This window comes from Condylura cristata, unplaced genomic scaffold, assembly GCF_000260355.1.
Source record: "Condylura cristata isolate star-nosed mole 26May11 unplaced genomic scaffold, ConCri1.0 scaffold00006, whole genome shotgun sequence".
Taxonomy (NCBI): Eukaryota; Metazoa; Chordata; class Mammalia; order Eulipotyphla; family Talpidae; genus Condylura; species Condylura cristata.
In genome coordinates, this window is record NW_004567107.1 from 38138915 (window position 1) to 38155469 (window position 16555).

Below are 16555 nucleotides of genomic sequence, written 5' to 3' on the forward strand. Positions count from 1 at the left end.
TGCTTGTAATTGGTCTGTTTAGCTGTTCTATTTCTTCTTTATTTAGCTTTGGGTGGTTGTAGAGTTGTAGAAATTTGTCCATTTCTGTTAAATTGTCCAATTTGGTGCATATAGTTGCTCATAGTATTCTCTGATTATTCTTTTGCAAACACATTAAAGTTTTAAAATATGATAAACTTTTCATTGTTTGCCTACATTTAGCAGATACCACTTTCCTCATGTTGAAAGCTCACATTTTTAACCAGTGCTTTCTTTTTCTTTTTTCTTTTCTTTAAAGATTTATTTATTTATGCATACAGAATTGGGGTACAGGCTAGAGGTGCAGGAGCAGTGAGAGGATTCACCAGAGACAGAGTGGGGAGCAGAACAGGCAGATCAACAAAATACACTGCTGAGGGGAGCAGCAGGAGAGACAGGAGAGGTCTGCTGCACCATGTGGTCACCTCCAGGCCAGGGGCCGGGATCGAACCTGCATGAACCTGCACTAAACTGGCTGCTAGTTTGCAGTGCTGTGCTTTAACCCGCTGCACCACCAGGGAGGGGCCCGCTTTTTTGTTTTGTTTTTTTTTTTCTTTCTTTCTTTCTTTCTTTCTACAAAGAAAGAAAGAAGCAATGATATTTAAGATCTTGGCTAATGTCTCCTCATTCCATTCCAAAATTGCTAGATTGGAGAGCAGCATTATAACAGTGAATCTTTCTTATGAAGAAGTATAATTATAATAACATTTTATGTCCTGTATAATAGAAGTTAAAAGTAAATGCATCAATTTTCATAATATTTTTCTTTCATAGAAAATTTCTTAGAGGAATCTGGAATGCTAGGAAGAAATCCCTTACTAAATTTATATGAACAATGAACAACAGTCAGATAATATTTTGGAATTTATACTTTCAGTATCAGAATCCTCTCATGATATACAAAGTTTATTAGATTCCTAATATACCTTTCATAATAATTACAGCATGATCTATGAAAAGTCTGCTATCTGTATAGGAGAACTAACTGGGGTTGAAATGACTTTCCATCGTATTATTTTTTGTATCCTCACATTTCTCAAATTGCTAGTGGTCTCCCTAGACATGATGTTGAGAAAACTTGAAAACTAGTAAATAAATGAGGCTAGTGCAACATCAATTCAATTGCCCCATTTGTTCAAAGAAAATGTTGAGTTATGATCCATTAAGTTATTCTAGAAGAAAAGAAAAAAGACATTTTCTGATGATGAGCACTAGCTATAAGCCCCACCCCACAGCTTTCCATTTTAGGATTTTTGTTTGACACTTGGCTTTTATAACTCTTATCTTCTATGTGGTAGATTACCCTCCTTTTCTGGCTTTTCTGGCATTCTCATCCTTTTTCTCTTTGACACTATGAATTAACCCCCAGCCTGGGGGGGGTCTCTCTCATCCCTGTCTGACCAGCAGCTCACCCAGACTTTGAACCACTGAGAGAGACTAAGCTCCTTCTCTAATATATACAGGTCTTTTTAGTGCCTTCCTTCATCACTGGTATTTTTATATACTCCTTCCTTTTTCATGGGGGACATGATTTTTCTCTCCTTAGTTGCTAAGTGGGCTCTGGTCTTTAATTCAAGATTCAAATCTGGCTTAGCTTTAAAACTCTAGAAGGACAGAAACAATTCCTGTTAGAAAACCTGGACCCTGAAGTGGCATTTACCTGCAGGGTGATGGGTAAGTTTGGGTGTTTCATTTGGGAAACTATCCTTTTTTTTTTTTCTTCTCTGTTCATACTAATCATACTAAAATTCTTTTCTATCACATGTCTCTTACATTCACAAATAAAGAAATTCTCATTTACAGTAGCATCAGAAAAGTAATACATAGGAAGAAACCTAACAAAGGAGGAGGTGAACAACTTACTCAGTGAAAACTGTAAAATATTGGTAAAAGAAATTAAAAAATACATGAGGAAAGGAAGGTCATCCACGCTCGCTTGTCTAAATCAACATATAGTTGCAAAGTAATCCCTATCAAAGTTTCAATGGAATTCTTCAAAGAAACATTACTAGAATTTATATGGGACCACAAAGACCCCAGACACTGTCGGTGGGAATGTAGGCTGTTCTATCCACTATGGAAAACAATGTGGTGGCTTCTCAAAATATTAATAGGTATACCCTTGACCAAACAGTTCCAGTCCTGGGTATCTACCAAAGAAATGCAAAACACTAATTCAAAGGGATATTTGCATTTCTATATTCATTGCATCACTATTTACAATAGCTGAATTATGAAAACAATCTAAGTGCCCAACAACAGGACTGGGTTAAGAATGTGGTGTGTGTGTGTGTGTGTGTGTGTGTGTGCGCGCACACATGCGTGTGTGCAGTATATATTTACATATATATGTAGTGGAATACTACTCAGTTATTTAAAAAATAGACGAATACTTGCCTTTTGCAACAGCATGAATGGAACTGGAGGGGATTATACTAAGTGACAAGAATCAGAAGGAGAAAGACAGGTACTAGATTATTTCCCTGGTGTGGAATACATAAAAACAAAGGAACTAAAAAACTAAACCAAAAGAAACCTTAAGGTTATGACTTAAGGTTTGAGGATACTGGGAGGGGAAGGAAGATAGGAGTTAAGAACAAAGGAGAGATCCCAGTGGTCTGTGGTAAAGGACTATGAGTAGTATGGTGGTGTCATAAACTGTGCTGGTGTGAACCTAGTTCCCTAAATCATACAAGATTACAAACCAATTTTACCTCAAAAAAAAAAAAAAGGCCCTCCCTGGTGCTACAACTGGTTAAAGTGCAGTATAGCATGAAGCTGTCTACAGCCACTGCAGCACAAGTTTGATCCCCAGCCAGGGAGCTGAGCCACATGCCATGACAGACCTCTCCTGACCTGCCTATTGCTCCCCTAAGCAGGGTATTTCTATATATCTGCTCCTCACTCTGTCTCTGATGGATCTTCTCAACCCTCACCCCTCACCTCTGGCCTGTACCCAGTTCTTGTATGCATAAATAAATAAATCTTTTTCTTTCAGAAAAAAAAAAAAAGCTGACAGTTACCAATTTTAAAATTTCCTATAAAGGTACAGTATTTAAGATTGTGGTATTGGCATAAGGACAGACTCTCAATCTAATAGGATTGATTGAGAGTACATGGGAAATTTTTGACTCGATGGACAAATTATTTAAAGGCAGCTAAATACCAACATGCATGCAATTTTGGAGCCCTATCTTACGCCATACACAAAAAGGATAAAGCTGGATGTGTAAAACAGTCAAAAGAGTACATGTAAAACTTTGTGACCTTGTGTTAGGCACTGATTAAGTTATGACATAAAAAATGCAAGTAACCAAAAAATAAACTGAACTTTTCAAAATTAAAAATGTACTTCAAAGTCTACTATCAAGAAAATGAAAAGAAGCACCTAAAAGTTGGAAAAAATATTTACAAATCAAATTTGATAAACTGTTAGTCTCCAGATTGGGCAAGGAACCGATTCAGCTTTAAAAAGCAAATGACCCAGGGACCTCCCTGGTGGCGCAGCGGGTTAGAGCACAGCACTGAGAAGCTAAAGCCACCTCAGCATGAGTTCGATTCCCGCCTGCCCCGGAGGTGACCACATGGTGTGGCAGACCTCTCCTGACCCCCCCACTGCTCCCCTCAGCAGTGTACTTCATCGATCTGCCAGTTCTGCTCCCCACTGTGTCTCTGGTGAAGCCTCTCACCACCCCTGAGCCTCTGGCCTGTACCCCAGTTCTGTATGCGCAAATAAATAAATCTTTAAAAAAAGCAAATGACCCAACTAAGTAATGGGCAAATAATTTGAACATTTCTCCATAGAAAATAGAGAAAATGTCCAATAAGCACATGAAAAGATGTTCAATGTCATTAGTCCTTGGGAAACAAATCAAAGCCACACTGAAATACAATTTCACATTCACTTTGAAGATAATTATGAAAAATGTTAGCAAGTATGTGGAATTATTAAAAACTAATCTGTTTAATCTTCTTTATGATACTTAGGTTTTTAAATGTGTATTTAGATAATTTTTTAAATATTCCTATTTTTGAGGGTGTGTGGGAGGATTCACAGTTAAACAGATTTTATTACTAACTAATTAAAAGCATATGTGGCATATCACCAGAAAAAAACACAAAATAGGGCCCTCCCTGGTGGTGCAGCTGGTTAAAGCACAGCACTAAGAAGCTAAAGCCACTTCAGCATGAGTTGATCTCTGCCTGCCCCGGAGGTATGTCCTTTGCTCCCTTTTCCTTCTCATCCTCTTCTGGGATAATCATTCTCCTTTATTACCTTTACCCATTGGAGTTGGATAGTTCTCAAAGTGCTCATTTTTTCATGTTTCTTCTCCCTGGGCCCTTCGTGGGTTTTGTGTTATTAAATCTCCATCTGGTCTAATCTCCTTCCATTGCTTCCACAAAATGTTTTTATTCCTATAGATTTTTTTTCCCCACAACCTACAATTCCCTCATTGTTTAAATCTTTAATTTCTGTTTTCTGTTCATTGTGTAGCTCATGACATGCATTTGTGTTTTGAAATTTTGTGGTATTTCTTTGACTTTTTTCTCTGCATTTTATATCATTTCTTTTAATGTCTTTATCATGACAATTTTGAGCTCTATCTGATAGGAAGATGAGCTCTTCTATATTTCTTTGGTTGGATTCTGAAGCGTTGTTCTCTTCTGTGATGTCACATTTCCTTGAGTTCTCAAGTTGCCATTTGTTGTGTTTTCTGCCTGCCCATTTTACATTTTCAGATCTTTCAGGATTCCCCAGGAATCCTGCATTCTTCAGCAGTAGCAAGTAGGGACTTAAGCGGATGTCCAAGAGAGCACACTGACCATAAGCAACCAGGGTTCCCTTTATTCATTCCACAGGCTGTGTTCACTCAGGAAATTTAGTTTTAGGCTATACATGCTGAGGAATGGCCCAGAAGTTTTGCATAGGGTGGGGCTCACTCCTCTGGCCTCAAGCTATTCCAAGGCCTTTGCTCAGTAGGCTATGATTTATATGCCCAGGAAGAGTGCACTCTGGTTGCAGCAGGCAAGCAGCAGTGATCACAGATCACATTGGGTCACTCTTTAAGGTGCGCACAAGACCCCCTGGATTCTTTTGGGGGCCTGGATTCCTCAGGGGGCCTACACTCCTGCTGTGGTATGGAAGTGTTAGAGATCGCATTGGTGGCATATGGATGCCTCCTTTGACTCCCCACATGAGACACACAAAATCCTGGGAGCCAAGAAATTGCATTAGGAATGGTGAGAGTGCTGAAATCAGTTATAGGCTGCAAGTGGATCCTTTAAGCAGACTATGCTCTTGCCAGGAAGTATGTATGCACTCTGGCCTGCACCAGGGCAGCAGAATAGTCCAGGAGACTCAGTTGGAAAGGGCAGGTATCGATCTAGTGTACGACATAGTTCCTGACTGACTTTTCTCAGTATTTCCTAGTCTTCCTCTAGATATTCTCACACACTGTTCAAAACGTTTTTAAAAATTTTGACAGAACATAACTATTGCATTTCCTAAGCATGGAAGATTATCTATTTTAGAAAGGATTAAATCATTAAGATAAAAATGCCCAATAAACTCAAATTTTAAGCCTGAAATTAAAACTAAATCCCCACAACGAAAATATATTCATAATATTATAAATTCATATACCATTATATGCCAACATATATTTGTATATATAGTGTATGTCTTATATTCATGTATTAATAGATTCATTGTATAATCTAAATTATGAACAGGAATGAACAGAAATACCACTAATAAAAAATGAATGTTCGTTTTTTTTTTAAAAAAGATTCATTTATTTATGCATACAGAACTGGGGTACAGGCAAGAGAGGAGAGAGGTTCTTATAAGGGCGGTGAGAGGCTTCACCAGAGAAAAAGCAAGGAGCAGAACAGGCAGACTGACAAGTACACTGCTGAGGGAAGCAGGAGGCGAGACAGGAGAGGTCTGCTACAACCCTGTGGATCACCTCTGGGGCAGGGCTCGAACTCGCTCTGCAGTGACTCCCTTTCAGTACTGCATCCTAACCTGTTGTGCCACCAGGGAGAGTCCAAATGTTGTTCTTTACACTATAGTCTCAACTTCCCCGCAAGTTTAGGATTACTTCAAAAATTGAAAAATGCTTATGTATTCTTATAACCTGATAGGAAAAATACTAAGATCCCTGTACATGAATGGTTAGAGGACACAGACAGTGCAGCTGACCTCCCCGCCCCCCCCCCACACACACACAGAGAAAAGGGGGGGAAAGGTGGTTAACATATATGAGAAAAATACCTAACTGAATGGAAAGGGAATGCAATCTAAATTTTCAGTTTCAATTTAGCAAAGTCATTTGTTTTTTTGAAAAAACATCAAATATTTTTTTTTTTTAAGATTTATTTATTCATTCATACAGAACTGGGGTACAGGCCAGAGATGCGGAGGGTGAGAGGATTCACCAGAGACAGAGTGGGGAGCAGAACAGGCAGATCTACGAAGTACACTGCTGAGGGGAGCAGCGGGCGGGTCAGGAGAGGTCTGCCACACCATGTGGATCTCCTCCGGGGCAGGCAGGCGGGGTTCGAACTCATGCGGAAGTGGCTTAAGCCTCTCAGTGCTGTGCTTTAACCCGCTGCGCCACCAGGGAGGGCCCAACATCAAATATTTTTAAGACTGTAATAAACAAGCATCCTTACTTATTACTAGTGACAGTGCAAATAAGAATAAGCAATTTATTCTTTTGTGTAGAGACTTGACATCCTTGAAAACAGTAATTCCATTTCTAGGAAACACCCTAAGGGAGAAATCCTAAAAAGAAAAAAGACATTATGTATAAAGATGTTCACTGAGGATTGATTATTAATTTTTAAAGATTAATTCATGTTAATAAAAATTTAGAAGTAACTTAAATATAAAGCTTAAATGTGATACAAAATATAATCATTTGAATCTTGTTTATAATTTGTACAATAATGTGATAAAATGTGCTAAGAGGCAAAATTGTTTAGTATATTATGAAAATGAAGTAGAGGGAAAAGGATTTGCTTTGAGTTGAGGAACTAAATATTTTATTTCAGCTATTTGTCACATTTTCTATGAGAATGTTTTAGTTTATATTTTTATAATACATAAAGTGACTCAAACTATCACTGGTATGGCTGGAGAAGCAAGGGAATTTCATGGTTTATGCACATAATAGATCTCAGGTTTCTGTTTCTAAAAAAAGAAATTCTATACGCGTTTTAAAGTCAAAGGTGATAATTTTTTTTAAAGATTTATTTATCCATACAGAACTGGGGTACAAGCCAGAGTGCAGGGGCAGTGAGAGAGGATTCCTTCTTAATGGGGTGCTTTAACCCATTGTGCCACAGGGAGGGCCCTACTTAACCAATTTCTTACTTATAGTCACTTTGGTGACCAAGTTCCCCTTATCAACAATTCTAACTGGGTATATTCATGTATTTGTGTACTTATGCACAAAAATGTCCATAATATTTCATAATTAAAATTGCCTCAAAGATGACTGTGATAAATTTGTAGAAATGGATATTTTTGTGTCAAAATTTATTGTGACACTGGCCTTTATGTTCATAACTACTGTTTGATGAAAATATCTTTACTCTTACATCTTGAACAGCACAGCATATGTTATCAAGTTTTTATTTTGCCTAATCTAGGTGCAAAATACTGTCATTGGTTCCTTTTTTGTATCTTGAACCATAGAGACTTTGTCCCCTTTCCCAGACTTCAATATTGGTCACTTGCTTTTGTTCTAGGAATTGGTTAGGCTTTATTGTCCTTGGCATTTATATATTTATATTTGCTTACCTTTTCTTATTATAAAAGTTTTTTTTTTAATATCAGGATTGTAACCATTTATGTTCTGTGAATAATTTTTTAAGATTTTCCTTGGAGACTCAGGGTTTTTTTTTTGGTAGGTGGGTGTTAGAAATTCTTTAGGTTTACTGTAGTTGCATTTAGCAGTATTTTCTATTAGTGTCTTGTGACTTGCTTAGGAAAGCTCCACTACTAAATTATAAATATTATTCACCATATTTTCTTCAAGTACTTTAATAATTTTATTATGTTTCATTTTTATTTTTGAAGCAAGCATCTGGAATTAATTTTGATGAAAGGGGTGAGATGGAGCTCAAGTTAATTTTATAACAAACAGAAGGTCAGTTCTACCACCACCTATTAAATAATCTCCTTTCTGCAATAATTTGAAATGTCACATTTATGATGTACTAAATTCTCATATATACTTGATGAATTTCTGAGCTCCATCTAACTTTGTTCCTAAGCCAGAAAGTGGCAATTTATTTTTGAGAAAAATATATTATTAGTGGAAAAATAAAATACTGTTGTGGAGTTAACATCCCTAGACTATATGGAAATTATCCTTTTATTATCTTGGAAGATGAATCATCACACATTGGCAATATGGTTATCTTGTCTAACAACGTGAAATTTGGTGTAATGCCCAAGTCCCTATGGACCTACCCCAGAGATCTTTACCCATACTTTACCTGTCAAGGAAGGATTAATAATGTTCCTCTCAATATCTCTGGCCAGTGAGTTCATTGTGATAAAATAATGGAAACATGAATTGAAGGTCTTGTATGTAATGAAGGCTTGTGACATCAATCTAAACTAGGAAAATTTTCCTTTTAAAAATGTTCTGAGTCTGTTTGGAGGTTTCTCAGAAGGCTAAAAATAGAGCTTCCATATGACCCAGCAATCCCACTCATACATATCTACCCAAAGGACCCAAAAACCTTGATTCAAGAGGACGCCTGCACCCCCCTGTCTATTGCTGCTCTATTTACAATAAGGAAGATGTGGAATCAACCCAAATGCCCAAAAATAGAAGACTGGACTAAAAAGATGTGTTACATATATGCAATGGAATATTACTCAACAATCAAAAAGATAAACTGATGCCTTTTGCAGCAACATGGATAAAGCTGGAAGGGATCATGCTTAGCGAAATAATCCAGAAAGAAAATGAAAAATACCATATGGTTTCACTCAGCAGGAGCATAAGGGATCAGTGGGGGGCGGGGGGGGGAGGGGGAAGGAAGAGAGACAAAGTAGTAGAGTAAAAATGAAAACAATGAACAACTATAAACCAGAGACATTTTGTGGGGGTGGAAGGGAGAATGGGATCAGAACTGGGGTGGAAAGAGTGCACTGGACTGTGGTGATGGTATATGGGTGAATTGGTGGTGGGAAGCTCATGGAAATTACAACTAAGATGAAAAAATGCACAGGATGAAGGATGATGTAAAAAATAATATATTCTGGGTATGAATGGATGTTTAGATTCTTAAATAAAATTTAGTAAAAAAATCTGTTTGCAGCTAGTTTGTCTAACTTTGTGTAGATCTACATTGAACACATAAAAATAGTGTTTAAGCAAATGTTTCTGAGTGGTAGAGTTCACATAGAATCAGTAACATAGATTTGCCAGTCTGCTTTCTTGCCATAGTGTATATTTCTGTGTCTTCAGTTACCTCCCCTGAAGGAAAGAAAAAGGCCTGCAACCCACCATCTCAGTACCTTGGAAAAGCTGCCATCATGTATTGGTTTTGTGCCGCAAGGAGTGAATCACCTTTCCCTCTTAAGGATGACGCCTAGGATCCTCAATACTGGTAAAGGCCCCCCAAAATTTAAATTTTAGTATCAAAAGCAGGGGAAAAAAGAAATCTTTTAGGTCAAAGGAAATGTTTGTTATATATTATCAATATATTCATCTTCATACCAACACACTTATTAAACATAATCATTAGTACTTGTTTATGAAGGAAGGAGCCCTTAAAAGTCATAATATAGCCTTGTATACCTATTCCTCAAGAGATTTTTTTGCAAAGGGAACACTAAATATTTTAGATACTTACGTTCTACTAAAAATTCACAAAGACTCATAGTAGTCCTGCCCCCCCCCCCAAAAAAAATCAAACATCAAAAAACCAACAACTCAACAAGAGGGATAAAATTCTCTGAGGGTTAAATAAAGCAGGGTTGGTTTATTTGTTTATTTATTTTTTATTGTAGTTTATAAATAAACAGCATGAAAAGAAATCCAACAGCAACTATATAGTTTAGATTACTCAGTAGTTCTCCAGGTTTATTTCAACCTAGATGTTTTTGTCTTCCATATAATAACTATCGGTTTCTCTAGAATTTAATCCATGAAAGAATGTTGCAGATATTTAACTATTATATGAAAATGCAACATTGACCAAGGAAGTCTATCATTGAAATCCTGGAACCACCTAATTTTAGCAAACTACACAGAAGCCTAAAGAATTATTCATTGTCCTATGCAAATAAGATTAAAATGCATACCCAGTGCTCTTTAAGCAGCTTGCTAGCAACACAGCCTTACCTATCCACTTGGCAAGAGAATTTTATTGTTGCACAAATTTCAGATTTATGCTACACAGTTCACCGAGACCCATTTCAATTCTGTTTTCTTGATAGGTTTTCAGCAGCATGAGAATGAAAATAATTCCCAAATGGCAAGGAAGGGTGAAAAGCTGCTTTCCTGAATCCCAGAACATGTTATTCCTTAACCTATCAGACCTTATTAAGAGTGACTTAAAATCTGTCAGCTCTCAAAAGGTTTCTTCAGTAACAGATTTCTTGGTTCCATCTCAGTTCCTGCAGTTCCCATAACCACGGCCTATTCAATTTAGCAGTGCTCGGCTGCATGAATGCTGAAATTAAAATGTGCTTTCAAAATTCAATCCATAACAAAACTGACCTAAATCAGAAGCATCTCCACATTCAGATTTAATAAAAAGATACAAGTTTGAGGCAGAAGGTTAAAAGAAAAGATAAAGTTCTCTGAGGGATAAAGGTAGAAAATTTTTTTTTGTTTGTTTGTTTTTTTAAGTTTATACTGACTAGTGCCCCCTTAAAAAAAGAAAAGTTTTCTTTTGACAGAAAAAGTCAAAGATCTGAAGTCTCTTCAGCTTTTTTTTTTTAAAGAGTAAGTTTATTAGAAAGAGACAGGAGAGGAAAAGGCACTAGGCACTTGCATAGGCACAAGTGGGCAGGAAGAGCTGCCCCGAAAGGGACAGGTTTTCAGAGAGAGAGGCCTGCATGGTTGCAGGCAGCTGGCCCCAGGAGAGTGTCCTCCACTGGGGGAAGTCAATGTAGAGAAGTCCCTGACATGGTCACAGTCAGGCAGGAGGTCGCTGCCCTGCAGAGAGAGAGAGAGGGTGGAAAGAAGCACAGGTGGACAGAGGAGCAGCTGGCCCATGCTGATTCTTTTCAGCTTTTATAAGGTTTGCATGTTAGGAAGATGATCTCTGTTATTCTCCTGAAAGCAGACACTTGACTGCCCATAGTGCTTTAAAATACATACGTTTCTTAATCTGGGAGAAACTCATAGGCCGTTGGATTAAATGGAAATAGTAAAATCTAGCTGATTATAATATATACTTTAAAAGCCAAAATTTCTTTTAAGGAAAAGTACCTTGCTCATTTAACTGTACACCTGACTTCTAACAGATAATTGATTTTATTCCCCAAACACATAGTATTTAACAAAACAAACAGCAGTAGCAAAACACCATTTGGCCAGCTCCTTCTTGGTACAGCTTTTATCACAGTCAGTGCACATTATTGAAAGATTTGTTCAATAGTCTGTTTCCCTTTCTAAAATAAGAAAAGTCCTTGAAGATGGTGAACTTGTGATATTTGCCTTGGTCTCTCACATCCCTACCACAGTGACCAGTATATGTTAGGAGTTCCGTGCAATTTGTGAAATTAAATCTTAAATATTTAGTGACTTTGGATGTATAATGTACTAAAGATTTTCAACATGGCCATTTCTGTCAGTTGTAATGCCATTATTCATGCGGAATGCTGAAACTGCAAATAAATGGGGAAATCTTCCTAGAAATAGGACTTAAAAGAGAGTCTCATTTCTTGAGTATGGGTGTGTGAGTGTGTGTGTGTGTGTGTGCATACCTGAGGGAAAGTAGGGGAAGATTCCCCCTTTGCTGGCAGTTGGAGTGAAATTTGGTAATACTGCTGGCACAGATTTTATTATTGAAGCCTTAACTGAGCTTATGTTAACTCAATTGAGATGTCTATAATTTTCTTTTCTAGCACTTATTAATTGCTAATAAAAGTATTAACAAAGGAAAATCAGTCCTTTTCAAAATACAAATCACTTTGACAATCTCATACAACTAACGAATAATTGGGAGGATCAATAGTAAGTATAGAATCAGCCAATGCATAATTGATGAGCACTTCCTAGGTCTTCTGCCGTGTTTGCTGAAGACAGTATAAGGGAAATACAACTGACATTTGGCCACTGAATTTGAGAATTTTTCTCAATTTTATATTTTATCCTACATATTTTATTCAAGCCACTGGCGTTAACTACCACTGTTATATTAATAAGATGACAGACATATAAACCTGAAGCAAATACATGCTGAGAAAAACTCTAAAACTGCTGATCACTTAATTTTACAGCTTATTTTTTAAGGAAATATACTTCTGGTTAAAATACTATATTTTACACAGAAACAATCATATTTTCTTCCAATAAAAACATTCCTAGTTTTTAAGATCAGTTTATCAATATTTTATGGTGTTCCTCTCACCAGGTGACCATCATATGAAACAAGTTGGAAAATAACCAAATGTAGAAACAGATGTTAAATGGGATGAGCAAGCAACTTTATTAATTTTTTGCCTACTTATACCTGACGTTCCAAAGATACTAAAAGGCTGCAAATGTTACAAAGAAATATGCAGGTAATGAAGCCCATCAATGAGAGCAACATAGTCTGAAGCTGTTTTCTTGACGCATGTGGTATTTGAAAAAGCCTGCAGGTATAAATCAAAACTGGAAAAAATGTTTGAGAAATGCAAAGTTACCCAAAGATTATTTTTATGATATTTATGAGTAGTGTAGATTGTTACAGACACTTTGTTAAAACCTTATTTTTTTTCCTATTACTTGAGTTCACAGCTATAATATTTTGGGGTATTCTTTTTCCTGTGTACTTTTTAAAAATTGTGAACAAGAGTCTACCTAATTTAGTATCCTGATTTTTTAAATTATGTTGGAAACTTAAGCTTTTTCCCTACGTGTTATTAAAAAGCCCTGGATATGGTATCTGGACACCATTGTAAAGACATATTACTCTATACTACATTTAGGTTAAAGTCTCTAATTTATTTTTATAATAAATCAGAGATGAACAGAGTAAATGAAGCTTTTGTTTCCCTCTCTCTCTTCTGTTCTTTGTGGCACCTGGATCTGGCTGTGTCCTCACAATCAGCATACGGTTTGAGAAGGAATGACCTTCTCAAGCATTAAGGGAGCCACACAGCTCCTCATGGAATTTGACTTAGGGGCAGACAACCACTTAACAAGACAATATGTTCCCCTGTAACTTGTCATTCAGAAACTTCATTTTCAGAGGTAGAGTTACTATTTGTGGCAACAGAATGTCTTCCAATGTATCAAACATAGCCACAGTACAAAATTTTGGTTGGCATCATTAAACACCACAGTGAATGTGATTGAAGAAAGGAGCCTGACCTCTTCAGGGAATAGAAATGGATAAGGGAGGAGGGGGTTGTAACCTTTTAAAGCCAGGATAGAATTCATATCCACAGAAAAATTGATGAAACAAGGACAGACATATAAAAGTAAATGTACTGTAATTCAGCTACGTACATTTCATGATTGTTTATTTTGTTCAGATATTCTAAATCCAGTGATGAAATGGCATACTGTAGATTAGGAAAGATGCTGAATTACCAAAAGTTAATATCTGAAAACCTGAAGATCTCATTACTCAATTTATTGAGTGTTCTATGTAGTGTCCGTTCATAAAGCTTGAACTCAAGGATGGAGATTAAAAAAAAAAAAAAAAAACGGCAATCACTGAAAACTTGAAACCAAGGAAAAGTGTCTACTAGCTATCAAAAGAAACATTCTTTAATATGCACAAAAATTATCTGCTGCAAGACTTGAAGAGAAGATATGGTTAAAGCAAACATGTATTTCTCATTCATGCATTAAGGACCACTGTCTCTACAGCATGGGAGGGGGAGGGAGAGGGGTCAAAACGGGAGGGAAGAGCACAGAGAATATATGGTGATGGTGCACAGGTGACTTGGTGGTGGGAAACTTATGGGGACTAAACTGAGAAGATAAATCGAACATTGTACAAAAATGAACAATGATGTAAATACACACACACACACATACATATAAATATAGTTATTTTTAAAAAAGGAGGGCCCTTTGCTCTGGAAACAAAGCAACAACATAGTAAATAAGCAGAAAGATCTGAGGTACAAACCAAATGTATACCTAGGAAAGAGCCCCCAGCAGAACCTAAAATACCTTACTTAATCTGAACTTCAGCAAGGTTAATTTCCCTCCTAGCAACAAAATGGGTTTAACCCAGAGCATTGTGAAATGCGCTGAAAGTCATTCCACAAACTGGTACATATGAAAGCAGAGGCAAGAACTAAAAACAGAGGAGCAGTTACTATAAAAATTGAAACCAGGCCCTCCCTGGTGGGGCAATGGGTTAGGATGCAGCACTGCAAGCTAGCTCAGCGGCTTCAGTGTAAGTTCGATCCCCCACCCCAGAGTTGATCCACATGGCCTGCAGACCTCTCCTGCCCACCCACTGCTCCCCTCAGCAGTGTACTTAGTTGATCTGGCTGTTCTGTGCCCCACTCTGTCTCTGGTGAAGACTCTCACTGCTCCTGCACCTCTGGCTTGTATACCAGTTTTGTATGCATAAATAAATAAATCTTTAAAAAATATGTATTTTTTTAAAAAAATTGAAACCATGAGCATTCCCTACATAGCCTGAGCAGGTGGTGCCATGGCCTGGCTCTCCACAGTGACCTCACTGATCTTTCAGTAACTGCAATGTGATCACTATCAACTGCTCTGAACTCTCACAACTTTGCAGTGACGTTCCAAGGCTTATAAAATAAAAGCTTTATTTTAAATGTCTCACAGGTCCTGCAGGTTGTCTGCTGCCAGCCAGTCCAGCCCTCCCTCACACTGCTCTCATCTTTGGGCACCTTTCTCTCTACCTGGAATTGTCTCATTGCTGCCTCTCCTGGGAAACCTAGAAGGTCATTTCCTTGGAGAACTTGACTGAATCAAGAAGTCTAGATTAGTTTTCCCTGTGACCTCCTAGCTACTTTGCAGTTGAGAATCCATCATAATTGCACTTAATTATTAATCTGGTTGTTTCCTCCATGGTTCTGAGCTCTGGGAAATAAGGACCATGTCTGGTATAAATACTGAGTAATTATTTACAAGGGATGTAGCATGTCACTGGATATGGCATGCTACATCTTCCTGGCTATACAGTATTTCAAATTTACTTTTTTTGGGGGGGGGGAAGGTATTTTCTTTATTAAAGCAAAATGAAAAGATGCATGATGAAGTAGAATGACAAATTCATATTATTTTAAAGCACACGACTTCCAGGATGCTTCAGATTACGCCCCCAGATTTTCTGGAGGCATTGTGCTTAAAATAATACAGAAACACGGTGTGGTAAAGGATCCATTTCTCAAGGGATCTAGATAATTAAGGATTGTCTTCATTTTACTAGATGAGAATATATATGAGAAGGATTTTGCAAACTATAAGGATTTGTGCAAATATAACTTATTATTACTGAGAAACATGTCCCAAAGGGGGGGGGGATCGTTTTGGTTCAAATGACACCGCCAGTTACAGATGAAGCAGACGCCAGACCCAGGTCTCCAGAGGCCTGTCCAGCCCATTGCTTTTCATTAGTGCACACCATCAGCCACCTGGTCCCTGTTGCAAAGGGTCGCCTCGCTCTCTCCCTCCTTCGCTCCTAACCTCATCTGGGGCTGATGCCTCAAGCCGGGCTCATATACACTTTAAGTTCCGACCAACCAGAATTGAGGAGCGAGTAGACAAATCAAGCCCAGCACTTCCCGGTGCGGGCATCCGGAGGCGTTCGGCTTTTCCCAAAGGATCGGGCAGTTCCTCCCTAAGGCAGCAAACGCGGTCAGCTCCGCTCCAGCTCCAGCCCAATACTCGCCCCCTAGCGGCCCACACGCAAAGTGCAGCGCGTTCCAGAGACGCCGTCAATCTATTTTTCTGAGGGGGCTCGCGGGGCCGCCAGGCCAAGAAGTGCGGCAGTATTCAAGGGCCGGGAAAGCGGGAAAGCTCTGAAGTAACTAAGGAAAAAGAACACACTACAGGAGCCGTGGCGGTCCATCCGCGCGGCCTATTCCTGCAAGCAGAGCTTGTGGCTACAGCTGCCCCTTAGGAAACGAGGGACCCCTCAGGGTCCCGCCGATGAGGGTGGAGGTCCCCGTCTGTACCCTTGCGATACATATAGCATCCCCCACTCCGTGAGCCGGCCAGGAGCCGGCGAAAGGGCTGGGAATTCAAGAGAGGAATGCTCACGCCGAGACCCGCTCAGCGGAGCCGGGGTGTGGAGGGCGGCTACCGGCTCTCGCGCGCAGCCCGCCCACCCGCGCTGGGGCTGGCGCGCTTCA